Raw genomic sequence first — 18,205 nt, forward strand, 5'->3', positions numbered from 1 at the left:
ACACACACACACACACACACACACACACACACACACACACACACACGACACAATGGCGCAGTGGTAGCGTTCGCGGCCGCCACTATGGCGGTCCGGGTTCGAATCCCACCCAGGGCTGAAATAATTTCAGTATCACTACGCTGCGAGTTGCTACTCCAACTCTCGTGGGCTTGGAGTTGTGTGTGTGTGTGCGTGTAAGGTCACAGCATTATCCATAGATCGGTTATATATGGACTCTGAGCTCTTCAGTGGGGGGGAGGGGGGATAGCTATCGATCACGAGTCCAAAACGTGATCCAAGACTATGATGAACCATGGTGAATCACACACACACGCGCGCACGCACGCACGCACATGTACACACGCACACATTACACATACGGGCACGCACACACATACATTTACATGCACACACACACGCGCGCGCGCACACGCACACACACACACACACACAAGCATACAATCAATTAATCTATGATTGTGTGTTACTGCGAATGTTTGTGTGTATAATCTTATCTTCACACCAGAATTGAACTGTCACCACGTGCCATCGCCTAAGTGCAGCAATTGAAATAAAAAGAAAAGAAACTAAAAAAAAAAAGGTAAAACGCGTGTAGGAGTTGGGAAATGGGGCTAAAGATATATCATGAGGTACGGTGAGGGTAAGGTGGTGCTGGAGCAAACTTGCCTCCATGGCTACCAATCAACATAGCGCGTGCAGGCAGCAGCCACTCAGCGACGCCCGCCCGTCAGTGGTGTCGTGAGCGTCCGCGCGCAAGCAGCTAAAGCGCGCGAACCGGTCGACTCGTCAAATCGTTTGCTTTCCCACAAGCCCCCTAGGTAAGTGGGGTAAAATATCGTGCTCGCTGTCTCATTCATAACCTACTCGACCGATAGTCCACGCCCTGACCCGGCCTCTTTTCGCTCTAGAATACCTTTCTCTTCCTTTTCCTGGTATCGGTTTTGGTGAAGAAATTGCTAGTAGCGTGGACGTGATCGCTCAGCTTACTCCAGGTAAACGCGGTGGTATGCAGAAATGTTCTCGTTTCACTGCGAGTAGTTTCTCCTAACTAGCTTGAAACACGAGATAACCGAGTGAATGAGACTGCAATGCAGTCAAACCGTTTCTGCGTTTGAATCGTCAGTGGACCAGGTGAAGAACGGCCTCACGTGTCCTTTGTCACTTTGTGGATCTGTTTAATGTGAAACTGATTATTTATGATGATAACGTTTGTTACTAGGATCTTATACTTATGAAAATAGGAGTTCATTTTTGTCTTTAGTTGTATGCCTAGTATTCGTAATACAGCTATCATCTTCACACTTCAGCTGATTTGCGTACGTGTCCGTTGTCAAGTGTATTTACTGTGTGCCTCGGTGTTTCTGTTTTGACTTGATCGGATCAGTTGCTAGGTAGTCGATTTATTGTAACTTATGCGACAGTGAACTCAGTTGGTTACATAATTTTCTGTCAAATGAGCGAATTGCTATACTGTGTATATACCTGTCTTAAACTCTAGATTGCAAATGTGTGTATTTGTGGAGAGGTGAATTTGTTGTAGAATATGAGTTTGTTATTTTTTGTCGGTTGTTCCTCTGTTACCGCTTTTTGTTTGTGTAAAAGTGTATGTATGACAAAACAGATTATAGAAAAGTTGCTACATGAATAAAGTTTCTACTGCTTGTCTGCATTTGTCATTTATATTGTTGTATATGTGTTGTGGTTGTGATTTTCACGGCTTCGTGATGTCATGGTGTGTCCTTTGCTACACGTCTGTTATCAAATGCACATCTTTATTAGGAGTTGCAAATATTTGCAATTATAGTTTCTAATTGGTTAGAAACAATGTACATTTCAATAAATGTACAGTACTAGACTGGTTATATGGTATCGTGAAAGACGATTGTATTCCAAATGTTCGACCAACTTACGTGTGGAAATCATACTGTCTGCTAAATGTGGGCACATCTTTAGAAAGTTTCATTTCAAGTTTATGTATCCTGTTTATTTCTGACGCATCTTGGTATTTACTACAGGTGCTTATGTTTTACTATTTATTTTTGTTTATTCCATCTAGATCTGAATATTTCTTTTATCACATGTGTTTCACATAATGTTACTGACTTGAAGTGTTAGTCAACGGATGAGGAAAACAGATGAGGAAGGAGTTGTGCTTTTGATGTGTTTGTCATTGAGTGGACGTGTGTTTTAGGTTGACTTAACAATACATTACAATGGATTACAATGGCAAAACAGAACAACAAGAAACCTTTTGATAAATAACAAGGTCGGATGCAGAAAATGGACGGAATGAAATAAAGGAACACGAACAGACACACCAAAAGTTGCAGATATTCGTGAACTAGCAGTAAAGTACGATAATTACAAACTACTAATTCAGCAGAATTAGTAAGAAAATTTCCTCCATCTGGGGAAGGTAACGGAAATAAAAAAAATAGGTTGACCTGACACATGTTTTGTCAACAATGAAACAAGTCTGACAAAAAAGAAATCATTCCATCATGGAGTTCAAACGAGAGACAGACACAGAAGGACAGACAGACAGACAAACAAAAAGACTGAGAGACAGAGTAGGAGAGAAATGACAGGGAAGGGAGAGAGAACGAGAGAGAAATGGAGATGAGGAGGTAGGATAAAGGAGAGAGAGAGAGAGGCAGGGAAAGATAAAGACGGAGGGAAAGAGATATATAGATAGACGTATATATAGATAGGGAGATAGATAGAGAGCTAGATAAATATTTTGAGATATAGATAGATATAAATAGACAGAAGGAGCAAAGGCGAAAACCGAAGAAGTAGAGGAACAGAGATGGAAAAAATGGAGAGGGAGATGAGGAGAGAGAGAAGGAGTAGTATATAGATAGAGAGAGAGAGAGCGAGAAGGAGAGAGAGAGAGAGGCTGGTGGAAAGATGAAGGGAAACAGATGATTAGGTTATAGAAATACAAAGCAATAAACATTTACACATAAGCACACACACACACACACACAAATAATGAGAAAAAGGGATGTTACTATCTTTTGTGAGGGCACTGAATTTTATACATCGTCACTACCCTGATTATGTAAAACAACCTCAACAATCTTTGCGTGAATTCACAGGGTGAATCTAACATACCATAACTCTAGACTCGTCAGTGTGTACGTAATTGTCAACCTAAACTTTAAATGAATTTCAACATAATTAACCATTTTATTTAGTAAATAACTATAGCCCATGTTAATAGGTTTCATTTTGAAGGGGGTGTTTTGGGTAGAAAACTCCTAGCGTATTTAAATTTCATACCTTTTATATTCAGCTGATTGGTTTTAATCCTACGTAATGACTTATTCATACTGCACATGTTTTCATTCGTGGCATTTAAAGGTTATTGCATATAAATTATGTAACACTGCTATGATGGAATGACCTTATCTAGAACACAAGAATCCAACAATCTTGTTTATCTACAGTACATATCAAAACCTTGTCGTTCGTTTCTGTAACTAACTTCTCAATGGCATTGGGAGTTTTCATAGAATCTTAACACTTGAAAATCATCTCCCTCCCTCCCTCAAAAAATACAAACTAAAAAAGTATATATATATATATATATATATATATATATATATATATATATATATATATATATGATACAACGAGGTACGTCTACATCTGTTCTCTCCTGTCGTTCTTTTCAGGATTTTATCTTTATATACTCAATACCCCCCCCCAAAAAAAAAAAAAAAAAACTCCATAAAGGTCTAAACACTGGGTGTCGTTACCGTCTTTATCAATAATGTGTATACACATTCGAGCATACATTGTTTTAAAAGATACCTATTACTCTAAAACTGTATGTATGTATTTGTTAAGAGTTACCATTATTATTATTATTATTTTTTTTAATATTTAGTGTTTCTTAATCCGATGTGCACAGTGCACCTACTATTATGAGTACGAAGATAAATTAATATATGATAGTACGAGTATATGTATGTAGGTATACAGTATATGTACTCGTATATATGATTATATGTATGTATATATATGTATATATTGAAGTCTGGCCATTATTTCTAAATTCTATAAATTGCGTAGAGTCAGTGGAAGGTGCAAGACATCAAAACAATCCTCCATGTTTGCAGTGTCACAGAATTGACCCTCCCCGCCTTCCCCTAATACAGGGGTGGGGAACCTTTTTGTGCATGAAGGCCACCTTACAATTCATCGTCCCACATAGAGGCCGACATGAACAAATTATTATTATTTTTTCAATTATTTTATCCCTTTTTATAATAAATAATATACTTTTTAAATAATAAATAATATAATTTTTTAAATAATATGTATATCAAAGGCCGCAGAAGGCCGGATTTGATGGCCCGGAAGGCCGCAGGTTCCCCACCTCTGCCCTAGTACAACAGTTTTCTTCCTTTTCCATGCCTTACGTTCCAAGTGCCAACACTGCAGAGTAGACATGACATACAGTTTGCAGACCTAATGAAACAATGAGTTATCTGTCAGTTTATTATCATTTTCTATTTACCTTTTTGTTTATTATTTAACTATACCTATGCATTTATTTATGTCTTTTAATTGTTATTTACAATATTATAGTTTTTATTTATTCATTTATTATGACTGATTTTTTTTCGCATCCGACCTAGATATGGACCAAAAGGTCTTCTGTCGGCATGCTCCGCCTTTGTAATCCTTTGTAAAGTTCCTGCCTTGACCTCGGGGAAACACAGGTTTGATCCCAGGGAAACGATAGATTATTGTTCAAGTTGCATTTCCTTGGCTTGCCATACTCTCTCTGAGCAACAGTGCACTAGTATTGCAGTGTCGCATTTCAGTGCAGGTGCCTGATCAGTCTGGCCGGGCTGATTGTAGTGGTTTCAGACTCCATAACAACAACCACAGACGCTCCAAAACGCTCGACATTTCTCATGCACTTCCCACAACCTTAACGAACTGAATCAAGACACCGTGGTTAGGTACAGAGTCTGTACCGACTCCCAGGGGACAGGGCAGTGGTCATGCACTGGACTCTCAAAACCTAAGACTCTTCCAGAGCATCTCCAAAAACAAGAGTTATCCGGTTCCACCGTTGGCGTATTTAGCTTCACCCTTCATCATATTCTTCAGACATCTGTGTAGTCTTTCGAAATAGTATATTTTCTCTACTGGTTCTGATCCATATGGGTCTGCTCTTCATAAACAATAAGATCGCCCCATATAGATGCACTGCGGTGTTAGCCGGACGTTCAATGGATTTGAATCTAGTGTATGACAGGAACAGGCAGTGGCCCAGTGAGAGGCTTTTCCTTGTGTATGGCGTTAGGAAGAAGAAGAAAAAAATCGTTGGGTAGACGTGTGACCCTTACGCTTCTTAGGGTGGAACTCTGCGTGCATAATATCCAGAAACATAAATGTTTTTATGGTTCTGATAGCAAATCAAATTGCATACGTGACTCGCATGTTTACGTTGGAGTAATACTTATAAACATGTAAATAATATTCGTTTGTACAAGTTGGACATCAGTGGGAAAGGAAATTCAAGCACACTTGGAGTTTTAATTTCCTGGCATGTTTGAAAAGGAAGCCACCTGTTGATTTGATCACGTGACCAGCAGGCTTTATTTCCGACTGCGCCTGATCCTTTTGTGCTCCTCAGGGAGATGATATTCTTTACGGATTTTGTTCTAATTAACACCAGACTATTTTCTTGTGCTGAGGAGCTCCAAAAGAAGGAATATCCACCGCAAAAGAACGGTCACTAAGCCGCAGCTATGACCGGGTTTTTTTTCCCAGTATCATGAACCGACACTTCACCAGACTTGCCCCAATCCATCGGCCCTCATCTCGACCCATACAGAGAAGAAGTAAACTTCCACCTGGACTTCTCAAGATCTTGAATATTACCAGTGAACCATCCCTTGGTTTGCAGGCTCCCTTTATGGGTGATCAGAGATGTGTGTGAACCTCTAGAAGCTCTGCCAAGGGATTCGAACCCTGACCTGTGCGTGCATAATCACGAAGCCAAGACGCTAGCAACTGAGCCATGTACGATGTAGAGACTTGTATATACATGTGGAAGACCCGTCACATGTGAGTCCACTAATATGGTTCCCTGAAGTGTAGTTTGAATCCAGGGCCTAAAACGACAAGTCCATCTCCTTTCAACCCTTGCCAACACTCCGATTCCTAATGAACCACGCGCAACCTTCAACTCCAGGGGAAATTCGAGTGTTGCAAAAGGATGCAATAGAGTAGAACTAAAGTTACATTTACGTGTGCATCGCTGTTGTTGCCAATACAGACGCAAGCCATATTTTCTTCAGCGCGGTCCGTCGGTCAGTGTTGCATAGACCTCGAAGAAAGATCCAATGCTGGCAGTACGCTGTCTGGTGATAAAATCTGGGAGTTTCGTCAGCAAATGTGAGCGTGGTTAGAACGCATGCAAAATATATGAATTATCACACTATCCTTCGCCTATCCATTTCGTGGCTAATCGTGCATTTCTAATTTGCTTTTGATGCTTTTGAAGGATATTTTTAAGTCATATTTCCTTCCCTAATTATTTCCATGAAAAAAATAAATTGATGCATTTGACAGCTAATCATGATATGTATAATGGCATCAGTTTATATTTATGAAGTTAATCCATAACAACTAAAGCAGGACTTACACGATCAGTATTATTGCGCAATATTCTGTATACAATATTATTGACAATGTAGGGATTGTATGAAGAATGACATAATATATTGAAGACATCAAATGCACAGGTCAAACACTTGCCTCTTCAATACCGTCCCTACACCGTCAATAATATTGCACAATACGGAGTATTGCGCAATGATATTGATCGTGAAGGGCCACCTTAACACCAGGTCCCTTGTATGATCATTCTTCATCCAGGACGAACAGAGAAGGTTAACCATTTACTGGACACTTACATGGGGTGCAGGGGGATGCATATACCACAGGGCGGCAAATCTAGTCTGGACATGCCGCTTACAAGGCTGACAAACTAATTATAAAAAAATGTCAAAGGAGCACTGAGTATTTTACAGTAATCGACGAATTTTGCTTTAAAATCAACAAAACATGAATATTTTCCCCCTTATCCTTTCTGCGATAGGGAGATTAAATAACACTTCTAAAAATGTTTAATTATTTCGCAAGACGATAGCTATAATAGGCAGTAAGGGAGGGTGGAGATGGGAAGGGGTTGGGGGGAAGAGAGGGACATCACTGAGAACTGCCCCTGGGCGGCACTTAGTCATGTAAGGGCTCTGAGGATTTTAATGTAGATAATTATTAACTATTCTAAGAGCATTCATCACAAATTTCTATTTCAACTGATATTCTAATACAATAACAACTTTAGCTGCTCATTTGAATATATTTAGTAATTCTCTAAATCCCTACATTGTGAGAATAATAACGGTTGCACGCATCTGCGTATGAGAAACCATATCAACAAAATCAGTAAAATCGATGATACATTACGTAAGCGTGACCACGAGTGAATTAATCTCATGCTAATGTGAACGTAAGCAATTTCTATCGAGTTTTCCTTTGTGTGCAAAGAAGACTCTCATTGATAGTATAGCAACGAAGAGATGATGTTATAAGAAAGGTGTTATGGTGAAGTTATACAAAGATGGTAGACCCTTCAGCTACGATAATACTCATGAAATAAATCATGGTTTACGCCAAAAAGAAAGAAAGAAAAAAAAAATATATATATATATATAGCAAATGGCACGGTAATGTTTAATTGAAAAAAAACTCAATCTATTCGTTATGATGACGTAGTTTACATGTTTTGTTTTAAGTAAGAAACAAGTGACAATCTGTTAGTAATGGTCCTACAAAATTAACGACGGAAAATCATCTCTCTGTTGCTCATTTTCAAATCCCATGAATCTATACCCTTCCATCTGGAGGTGCAGTCCCGAGTGGCTGACACTCGATCTCCGGGTCGAGCCCAACGAACTCTCCCTACTGACTTTCACGATCCGTAGTTAACTCAAAACCAGTAAAAGTGGCTGGGATGCCCCTCTGTTTCTGTACGCCTCATATGGAGGGCTGACAATCGGAGACTACATTCTTCCCCACGCTACTTTCTGTGACAGAGAAACAGTCACAGAAAGATGTACGGAAGAACCCAAGGACCGTGTCCACATGCCGTGGGGCTCCGGGATTTCAGTCAGTTAATCTTGGTAAAAGAAAATCATCATAATTAATGTTCTGGCCAAAGGAAGGCGATTTAGTTTATTTGCTGAAGAGTTCAGAAATATCCTGTTCAACGCGATGAATGCCATTGTCTGGTAGTGTTATTCAGCTACAAGAAACTTTCACTCCTCTACGGCTATCCTGATTAAGGCGTTATCGCATTGGGCTTTTTTTCCTTCAACTTTTCGAGGAGATTTCCAACCCACAGCTTACGGAAAGGAATCTGATATGTCGGAGGAGAAGAATTTTCCCCCAGGATATCAAATTGCATTCGATGTAAATTTTTGAAATGACAAAATAGTTTACCATGGTGATTTTAGGGCGGAAAATGTTCTGGTGGTAGGCTGGACTGTCGATTAATTGGAGGTTGGAGAAAATATAGCTCAGTGTGATAACCCATTTCACTTGTTGGGAAATGTGATTGCCTTGAAAGATTCTGTTCTCGATATCGGCAGATAATTTCATCGGCTGGGAGGTACCTCCTCTCTCTCTCTTAAAAAAAAAAATGGAATGTCAAAGTTTAAACACTTAAGAATCCAAAATGACACACGTCATAAGGCAAGAGGTTATTGATTCTGAAGACCTCGTAGTAATCGAATTTGATCGATGAAAGTTAATCTTTTTATTATTTTTTCTCATACGTCAAAGCTCTTTCGTAAACACTTCGTGGGGGGGGTGGGGAGGAACCTTAGAACTTGACAGCACCTTGCAATTTGACCTCGGTAGAAAAAAACACGACACTTTTTTAAGCTTGATAACAGATAAGACCTCGATGGCGAGGGGACTGACCAACAGCTAAGCGAGGACGTCGACTTCGAACAGAAAACGGGGAAGATCGGGAGTTCATGGGAAAGAGTGAAGGCGATATGAATCAGACAGGAAGTGAGGGGCGAAGGATGAATTGTGGGTAGGAGTTGGGTGGTTGTTTGTAACCTTTTTCATATGTCTGGAAGATCAAGAGTTACAAAGAATAACCCGATCATACAGATATCAAAGGATGCTGATGGAAACGTGGAGAGAATGAGTATAAACGATGTGTGTAAAACAAAGGAAGCAGAAACTGTAACGACATCGGGAAGGCCAAACAATTCGAACTAAACATGAAGACCATTAGTATCTTTATTAAATGTGTCTTCTGTGCAATAAAACGATTGATTTTAGCATCTTCACTACGATGCCATGGTCTACAGATTTTAATCTAGCTAACAACAGGCGATTTTATTCACTTTAGGACGTATTGCCGTAACGAAAGATTGAAGTTATGGTCTGTGACTTACTCATGCTTCTGTCTTTGCGGACAATCTCTCACTTGAATTGGTTTACTGACGATTTCTAACAATACAGTATGAGATATTTTTAACACACGTTCAGAGAACGATGATGATGGTGATGGTGGTGATGATGATGATAATGATGACGACGATGATGATGACAACGACGACGACGATGATGATGACAACGACGACGACGACGACGATGATGATTATGACGATGATGATAGTAATTATTGCCTCAAGTTTCACCAACTGGAAACTCACAGCACCTTAACGTTGTGCAAAAGTCGTCAGACGCTTTCACTGACCCCCTCAGAAGAACCGGTGATCTATTCTCTGCGTTGTATGTGTGTGAGAATGTATGCTGTCAAGTTATGGTAGTAGTGCAGGGGAACAGTCACAGGTTGTTAGATGGAGAAAATACAGTTGAGTGAAAACTTGGGTGACGACAACGATTAGCAAGGAGATAATTTTCTCTGGCTTCCTTTTTATTATTATTATTGTTATTATTATTATTATTATCATCATCATCATCATCATCATCTTATTATTATTATTATTATTTATTTATTTTTTTGCCGGACCATCACTTGAAGCTCTCTGTCGTTGGTTCCAGAAACCTTTCGTACATCCCAAGGTCTAAATATACAGGTCAGACCGTTTACATTCTTCTGCGCAGCTTCTGACGTCATTTGGCTGAGTCCATTTTCTCTTTGTGATACACTGAAAAAAACTGTGAAACGCCAAGGAAGACAGGAACTATAATATTTTATATATTATATATCATATAAATTATATATTCATATATATAGACAGGAACTATAATATTTTATATATATATTTTATATAATATTTGTTAGAATATAACTAATGCGTGGAGCTGTGCGAGCGAAGGCGACGTCATTTTCGAACGACGGACTAGCTTCAACTGACAGCTATAGGACCCGCTAACCCCACTTTGAACAGCCAGGTGACGTTCACGGGCCCGCTGCGCCAACTCCCTCGAAATTCGGTCGGAAGTGGTTAGACCTTATATTCTTAGATCTTGGTACATCCTAATCATCTGCACGAAGATAGCACTGTATATACAGACACTCCTCAGCTTACGAACGAGTTACGTTCTGAACGGCCGTTCGTAACTCGAAACGTTCGTAAATCGTTATTCAACATCATTTTAAAGGTAATGAAATCTACATGCATAAGTAATTATAATATAAAGTCACATGTTTTCTTATCCCAAAAAAACATTAGTAATAATACATAAGACAAAAACAAATAGTAATACTAATGCTTTAATGTTGAATTTCTTACCTTTGAAATTTGAGGTATTCGTTCGTATGTCTGGAAGTTCGTATTTTGAATGTCTGTATCCCTAAAATTGAACAACCAAGGATCACATTAATTTTCTCTTTCATTAAAATAACTATGAACAGTACCAAAGCTGCCTCCCTATTAAGGCGCTTGGTATATAGATGAACAGTACTTTCATACAGTTAATATGATATGAAGTCTTAAGAGACAGGAACAAGGGAGAATTAGCACAGGAGATTACAATTCGCATTACTTGTTGTGTATATGTATATTGGATAAACAAAGCTGCGTCGGCATGGCCGTTATGAAGATAGTAATTGTAAAGTACCTAAGGCTCAACCAAGAAAGGGCAGTAATAGCTAGGATCCTACACTTAAAAGTAGATAGAAAAGAATAAGACAGTATAAAAAAAAATTCCAAGTCGGAAGAAACTGGCATATAAGGATAGAGTGGAAAAAGTTCAGGTCTTTATTAGGAAAGTAGAGAAATTGTCATTTTGTACTTTTGTTAATGGAACTCCAGATTTTGCCAACAGACGGCAAGCTGACAGCATTGACGGTTTGTGTGAGATCTGTCAAGTACCGTATGACCTACAGGGCACGCTGTAGATGTAACTAACAGGGCTTGCATCAGTTTTGGCAACACAGCGATGCACACACAAATGTAACCATAGTTCTACTGCACTGTATCATTTTGCAACACTCGAATTTGCCCTGGAGTTGAGGGTTGCAGGTGGTTTTACAAAGGATTACAAAGGCGGAGCATACCGACAGGAGACCTTTTGGTCCATATCTAGGTCGGATGCGAAAAAATCAAAATAATAAGATGATTAAATAAAAACTATAATAATGTAAATAACAAATAAAATACACAAATAAATGCATAGGTATAGTCAAATAATAAACAAACAGATAAATAGTAAATAATAATAAATTGACATATAACTTATAATTAATGAGTTCTGGCAAAGGTTGAAAGGAATTAGACTTGTCGATTTAGGCCCTGGATTGAAGTTATATTTCATGGATCTACATGACAGGGTCCATGTGTTACGGGTTTTCCACATGTATATTCACCCTAAGGGAATCTGCAACTGCAAAGCAAGGGATGGTCCACAAGTAGTGTTGAAGACCAAAGATCTTGTATAGTCTTGGTCGACATTCACTTCTCTGTATAGGTCGAGTTAAAACTGGTGGATTGGGTGGCAAGTCGGGGAATACAGTGTCGGTTCATGATACTGGAAATAACCGGCAATGTCCACGGCTCGGTGACTGTTCTGTTGCGGCGTCCATTCCCGCTATAGCTCCTCATCATAAGAAAATCGCCTTTGTTAGCCAGGACAAAATCTGTAAAGACTTATCTGGCTGAAGAGAGTAAGGGGATCATACTCATTTGGAAATAAAATCTACTGGTCACGTGACCAGAAGCAACTGGTGGTTTCGTTTGCAAGCACACACACACGCACACACACACACACACACACACACACACACACACACACACACACACACACACACACACACACACACACACACACACACACACACACACACAGGTGTCTGTCACAGATGCAACTTTGGATATTCAATTTTGAGACGAAATATTCCACAGCTGGACAGTCCTGGAGAGAGGTGGACATGGAACTGCCTAGTGTAGGCCTTATGGCCTTTTGCAGTCTCCTTCATTCTCATGTTCTTCTTTTTCTTGAAGAAAATTGATATGTCTAGCATAAGGTGTCGTGTTTGCTGATGGTGGTAAAAGGCAATTTTAATGTATTTCGTTATCAGGATTTTGGTAGCAAAGAAAACACAGAGAAACATGAGTTTTTTATTTTTTCTAAAAAAAAAAACTCAAAGAAACACATGATTTTTTATTTTTGACATTCTTTCTAAAAGAAAATCCTTTTTGACGAAACGCCAGGAAATAAAAAAAATCCAAGTCTGCCTAAGTAATTCCTTAGACATGAATATCCAACTTGTCCGAATGAAAATTATTTCCATATTTATAGTATTACGTTGATATAAACATGCACGTCATAGACGTGTGTAATTTGATTTGTTTACGGAACTATAAAGGCTTCTATGTTGTTGGATATAACGCACTCATAGTTCCACGCTAGGAATCGTTAGGCTCACACCTCGATCGGTGAATATTTTCTTATTCCATAATGCCATGTACCTCTGCCCAAGTGATCCTGTCACACGCTAGATTCAAGTCCAATAAATGGCCGGCTAACACTTCGGTACATCTATCTGGCGTGATCTTATTCTTTGTGAAAAGCAGACCTTATCCTGTGGATCTGGCAAGTAGCAAAATACACAATTTCGAAAGACAACACAAGTCTGGAGAATATGATCCAGGGTTAAGCGAAATACGCCAACGGTGGTACCGGATAACTCTTGTTTTGGAGATGCTCTGGAAAAGTGTCAAGCTTTGAGAATCCAGTGCATGACCGCTAACCTGTCCCCTGGAAGTCGGTGCAGCCTCTGTATTTCTCCACAGTGGCTTGGTCCAGTTTGGTAAGGTTATGGAAAGTGCATGGGAAGATTCGAGCATTTTGGAGCCTGTGGTTGTGGTTATGGAGTCTGAAATTACAACAATCAGCTCGGCCATACTGATCAGGCGCCAACACTGAAATGCGACACTGCAATTTTAGTGGGCTGTCGGTCAGAGAGAGTCTGCCAAGCCGTGAAAATGCAACTTGAACAATTATCTAGCAGAGTAGACACCTTGTGAGGATGAAACCTGTATTAACTGCACAACGTTTCGCCTGTTGAAGCCCTTTTCAAGTACATTGTGTGCTTGAAAAAAAAAACTTTAATAAGTGAAACGTTGTACATGTAATAAAGGTTCCATCCTTACATGGTGTCTACTCTGACCATTCTGTCGGTAATTGTCATTTTAGATTAATTGTCTCGCAACTCTTCCCTCAGATCCAATAATGGTTTCCCCACGAACGTAACAGGAAATACACTCATTATTCCGCAAGAGCTCATAGTCAGCAATCCTCCAGGATTATCAATCATAATTTTAAATTTATAATCACTCATGGATGAAGTGCTTGTTAAATAATTTTTTCTTAAGCCTAATGGTTAGTTAGAGGGCAGGATAGATAAGATGGGGGAGAGGGAGGGAGGGGAGGGTATTCCGAGTTTAGTGGGAGGAATGAGTGAAACGGAAGGAAGATAGTATAATAATAGATGTGGGGCAGACCCATTTGCTAGTTTAGTCTTTGGTCAGTTTGGACTTTCTTTTGTTGTATGCTGACCTATGTTGTGGAACACAACGCAAGTCTAGATGGATCTGGTTGCTGACTTAGCAGGTCAAATTTAAAAAGGGCATATAACACATTTCGTAGAACAGTGAACAGTTTGGTTTATAAGATACAATTATTACTATGCAGAATATTAGTATATACATTCGTACATATTTACACATTGATATTGGCAACGTATAACGATTATTTAGAATATATTTACATAATTGTTATCCGGGAAATTATATACGCTGTGCGTAAAAGAAAATTATTTCTTTAGCCGTGATGTTGCTACAATCTGCAAACTCTGTAATGTGTTCACTTTAAACCCACTATCGGAGAAATAATATCGGAAGTACAGGAAAAACTGTATATTTCGACTACTATCTGTAGTCCTCTTCATCCTCTATGTAATGTGTTTTCTGTAGCCTTGGTACTTGGCACAACGTGAGGTATCGGAATGAAAATTGATTGCAGTGTTACCAGTTGGGGGTCAGGAGAGGCGTCAAGGCTGTGTCGAAGTAGACATGAAGGATTGTTTTGAAGTCTTGTTCCCTCCGTTGCTTCTACGCAATGTATAAAATGTTAAAATATTGCCCAGCCGATTGTTTTCACGAGTGACGTGACATCTATTAACCGAAAAAACAGACTTTTAACATATCCCAATACTGATAAGTATTTTAGACAAATTATTTGGATGATGGAAGGCTCGGAACCCTAAACACTAACGTCTCTGAAGAAGTTCTACGCAAACGAAACGTTAGAGTGCTTAGGGTTCCGAGCCTTCCCCTGTGTTTATGTTCTCCATCATCCAAATATCCCAATACCTCCAACTAAATCCTAAATTTATAAACAAACACGTTTTCAGTTGCTGAATCTGTACAAGTAATTAATTTGCCCCTGTATAGACTACGTATTTCACGTTTCGAATCATTCACAACATTAATTATTTCTAAGGAAATTGAATCACAAAGCCATCACATTTATGTTTTTTTCTGTGAACAATCTCCACCATTTTCTTGACTACTGCAATGTTGCATTTTCCTCAATGATTCCTTTTGTCTCTGATTTCGCAACTTTGATGGTCACTATTCTTTCGAACTTAGTGTCCAAGTGCCTCCTAAATCTAGGAAACCTTACAATACTCGTCTTTCAGAAACGTTTCATCCTTTCCATGTGCACATAGCTTTTGCAGAAGTGAACGAATTTCCACGCCATTTCTTTTACTTCTACTGGGAAAGACTTCAACACTCTGACCTCTGACATTACCCTCCTCACCTAAGATTTGTATTTTTACAAACGGGAAGTATCAAAACACCTTCTGTCTTCTGGAACGCGATTCTGATGGAGTCATTTCTCTATCCTGCATTTCCTGGACTGGTAATGTGTTGGTCATCTGTTTTAAGACTTTCAATGGTCATTTTACCACTGTTTTACAAACAAGTAATGACTACCCCATTCTATGACACTTCTTATTTTTTCACTTATCAACGTCATACAATCATGATGTTTCTTTTGCTGAATGGAATTGCCTTTCCAACATCCTTCAGCCCCAAAAGCCTTTCCAGAGTCTTTCGCTTCCAAAAGCCTTTGCTAATACCTTCTCATTGAAAAGCCTTTCCATTTTTTTCGGTCTTCTAAAGCCTTTCCAAATTTCTTTGCTTACAAAAGTTTTTCATAGTACTTCTCTATGAAATGCCTTTCCAAATCCCCTATACCCCGAAAACCTTTCATGAGTCCTTCGCTTCTAAGAGCCTTTGCAAATTCTTTCTATTTCGAAAAGTCTTTCCAAATTCCTTTGCTTCCAAAAACCCTTTCCACAGTCCTTCGATTTCAAAAGCCTTTACAGATCCCTTCTACCCCAAAAGTCTTTCCAGAGTCCTTCGCTTCTAAAATTCTTTTCAAATTCTTTCTTCTTGAAAAACCTTTCCAAATTCCTTCGGTCCCTAAAGCCATTCCAAATTCTTTTACTTCCAAAAACCTTTCCACAGTCCTTTTCTTTGAAAATTCTCTCCAGATTCTTTCAGCCCAAAAAACCTTTCCAAATTCCCTCAGTCCCTAAAGTCTTTCCAATTTCACTCGCTTCCAAAAACCTTTCCACTGTCTTTTTCCTTGAAAAACATTTCCAAATTCCTCTTGTCCCAAAAAGCTTTTCCAAATTTCTTTGGTCCCTAAAGCCTTTCCAGATTCATTCACTTCCAAAAGCCGTTCCACAGTCCTTCTCTTTGAAAAGCCTTTTCGTAGTCCTTCTACCCCAAAAGATTTTCCAGAGTCCATCGCTACTAAAAACCTTTGCAAATTCCTTATGTTCCAAAAGCCTTTCCAAATTCCTTCGGTTCTTATAGCCTTTCCGAATTCCTTCGATCCTTAAAGCCTTTCCAAATTCCTTTGCTTCCAAAAGCCTTTGCAAATTCTTTCTCTTTGAAAAGCCTTTCCAAATTCCTTTGGTTCCTAAAGCCTTTCTAAATTACTTTGCTTCCAAAAGCCTCTCTACAGTCCTTCTTCTTCAAAAAGCTTTCCAGATTCCTTCTGCCCTAAAGCCTTTCCAGAATACTTCGCTTCTAAAATCCATTTTCCAAATACCTTCGTTCCCGAAAGCCTTTCCAAATTCCTTCGTTCCCTAAAGCCTTCCCACATTTTTTTTTCTCTGGAAAGCCTTTCAAGATTCCTTCTGCCACAAAAGCCTTTCTAGAGTCCTCCGCTTCCAAAAGCCCATGCAAATTCATTTTCTTCTAAAAGCTTTTTCAAATTCCTTTGGTCCCTAAAACCTTTCCGATTTCATTCACTTCCAAAAGCGTTTCCATAGTCATTATCTTTGAAAAATCTTTCCAGATTCCTTCTGTCCCAAAAGCCTTTCCAGAGTCCTTCTCTTCCAAAAGCCTTTGCAAATTCCTTCTCTTTGAAAAACCTCTCAGAATTCCTTCGGTCCCTAAAGCCTTTCCGAATTCCTTTGCTTCCAAAAGCCGTTCCACAGGCCTTCTCTTTGAAAAGCCTTTCCGAATTCCTTCTGCCCCAAAACCCTTTCCAGAGTCCTTCGCTACCAAAAACCTTTGCAACTTTCTTCTCTTTGAAAAGACTTTCAGAATCATTTCGGTCCTTAAAACCTTTCCATATTCCTTTGTTTCTAAAATCCTTTCCATAGTACTTCTTTATGAAAAACCTTTCAAGATTCCTTCAGCCCAAAAAGCCTTTTCATAGTCCTTCGATTTCAAAAGCTTTTGCAGATTCCTTCCCTTCCAAAAGTCTTTCTAAGGTCCTTCGGCCCTTAAAGCCGTTCCAATTTCCTTTGCTTCCAAAATCCTTTCCACAGGCTTTCTCTTTGAAAAGCTTTTCCAGATTCCTTCTGCCTCAAAGCCTTTCCATGGTCCTTCGCTTCCAAAAGTCTTTGCAAATTCCTCCTCCTTGAAAAGCCTTTCCTAATCCCTTCGGTCCCTAAAGCCTTTTTGAATTCCTTCGCTTCAAAAAGCCGTTTCACAGTCCTTCCCTTTGTAAAGCTTTTCCAAATTCCTTTTCCCTCTAAAGCCTTCGCTACTAAAAGCCTTTCCAACTTCCTTCTCTGCCAAAAGCTTTTCCAAATGCCTTCGGTCACTGAAGCCCTTCCAAATTCCTTTGTTTCCAAAAGCCTTTCCACAGTCCTTTTCTTTGAAAAGCCTTTCCAGATTCCTTCAGCACCAAAAGCCTTTCCAGATTCCTTCAGCACTAAAAGCCTTTCCACGGTCCCTCGCTTCCAAAAGCCTTTCCAGATTCCTTCTCTTTCAAAAGCCTTTCCATTTTTTTTTTCGGTCCCTAAATCCGTTTCATTTTCATTTTCTTCCAAAACCCTTTCCATATGCCTTCTCTTTGAAAAGTATCTCCATATTCCATCTGCCCAAAAAGCCTTTCCAGAGTCCTTCGCTTCCAAAAGCTTTTGCAAATTCTTTCTCTTCCAAAAGATTTTCCAAATTCCTTCGGTCCCTAAATCCTTTCCAAAATCCTTCGTCTCGGAAAAACTTTTAGTTTTACTTCGTTTCAAACTTAATTTCGAAGTTTTTTCCAAATTCCTTTGATTGAAGATTTTTTTTCTATATTTTCCAAAATACCTCGGCCCATGTCCAAATTCTTTAGATTTATTTTC

The 18,205-nt window shown here is 39.2% G+C and overlaps 1 long non-coding RNA gene across 1 annotated transcript in view; it reads left to right on the top strand.

The window, feature by feature from the left end:
* Positions 1–710: 710 nt before the first annotated feature.
* Positions 711–18,205, top strand: part of LOC143019735 (uncharacterized) — a 41,602-nt gene continuing 24,107 nt past the window's right edge. The window contains exon 1 of the long non-coding RNA XR_012965858.1: positions 711–839. This is a non-coding gene — a long non-coding RNA (uncharacterized LOC143019735). The remainder of the gene's footprint in view (positions 840–18,205) is intronic.

The sequence above is a fragment of the Oratosquilla oratoria genome, chromosome 38 (genome assembly GCF_046742065.1).
Source record: "Oratosquilla oratoria isolate Oo_2021 chromosome 38, ASM4674206v1, whole genome shotgun sequence".
NCBI lineage: Eukaryota > Metazoa > Arthropoda > Malacostraca > Stomatopoda > Squillidae > Oratosquilla > Oratosquilla oratoria.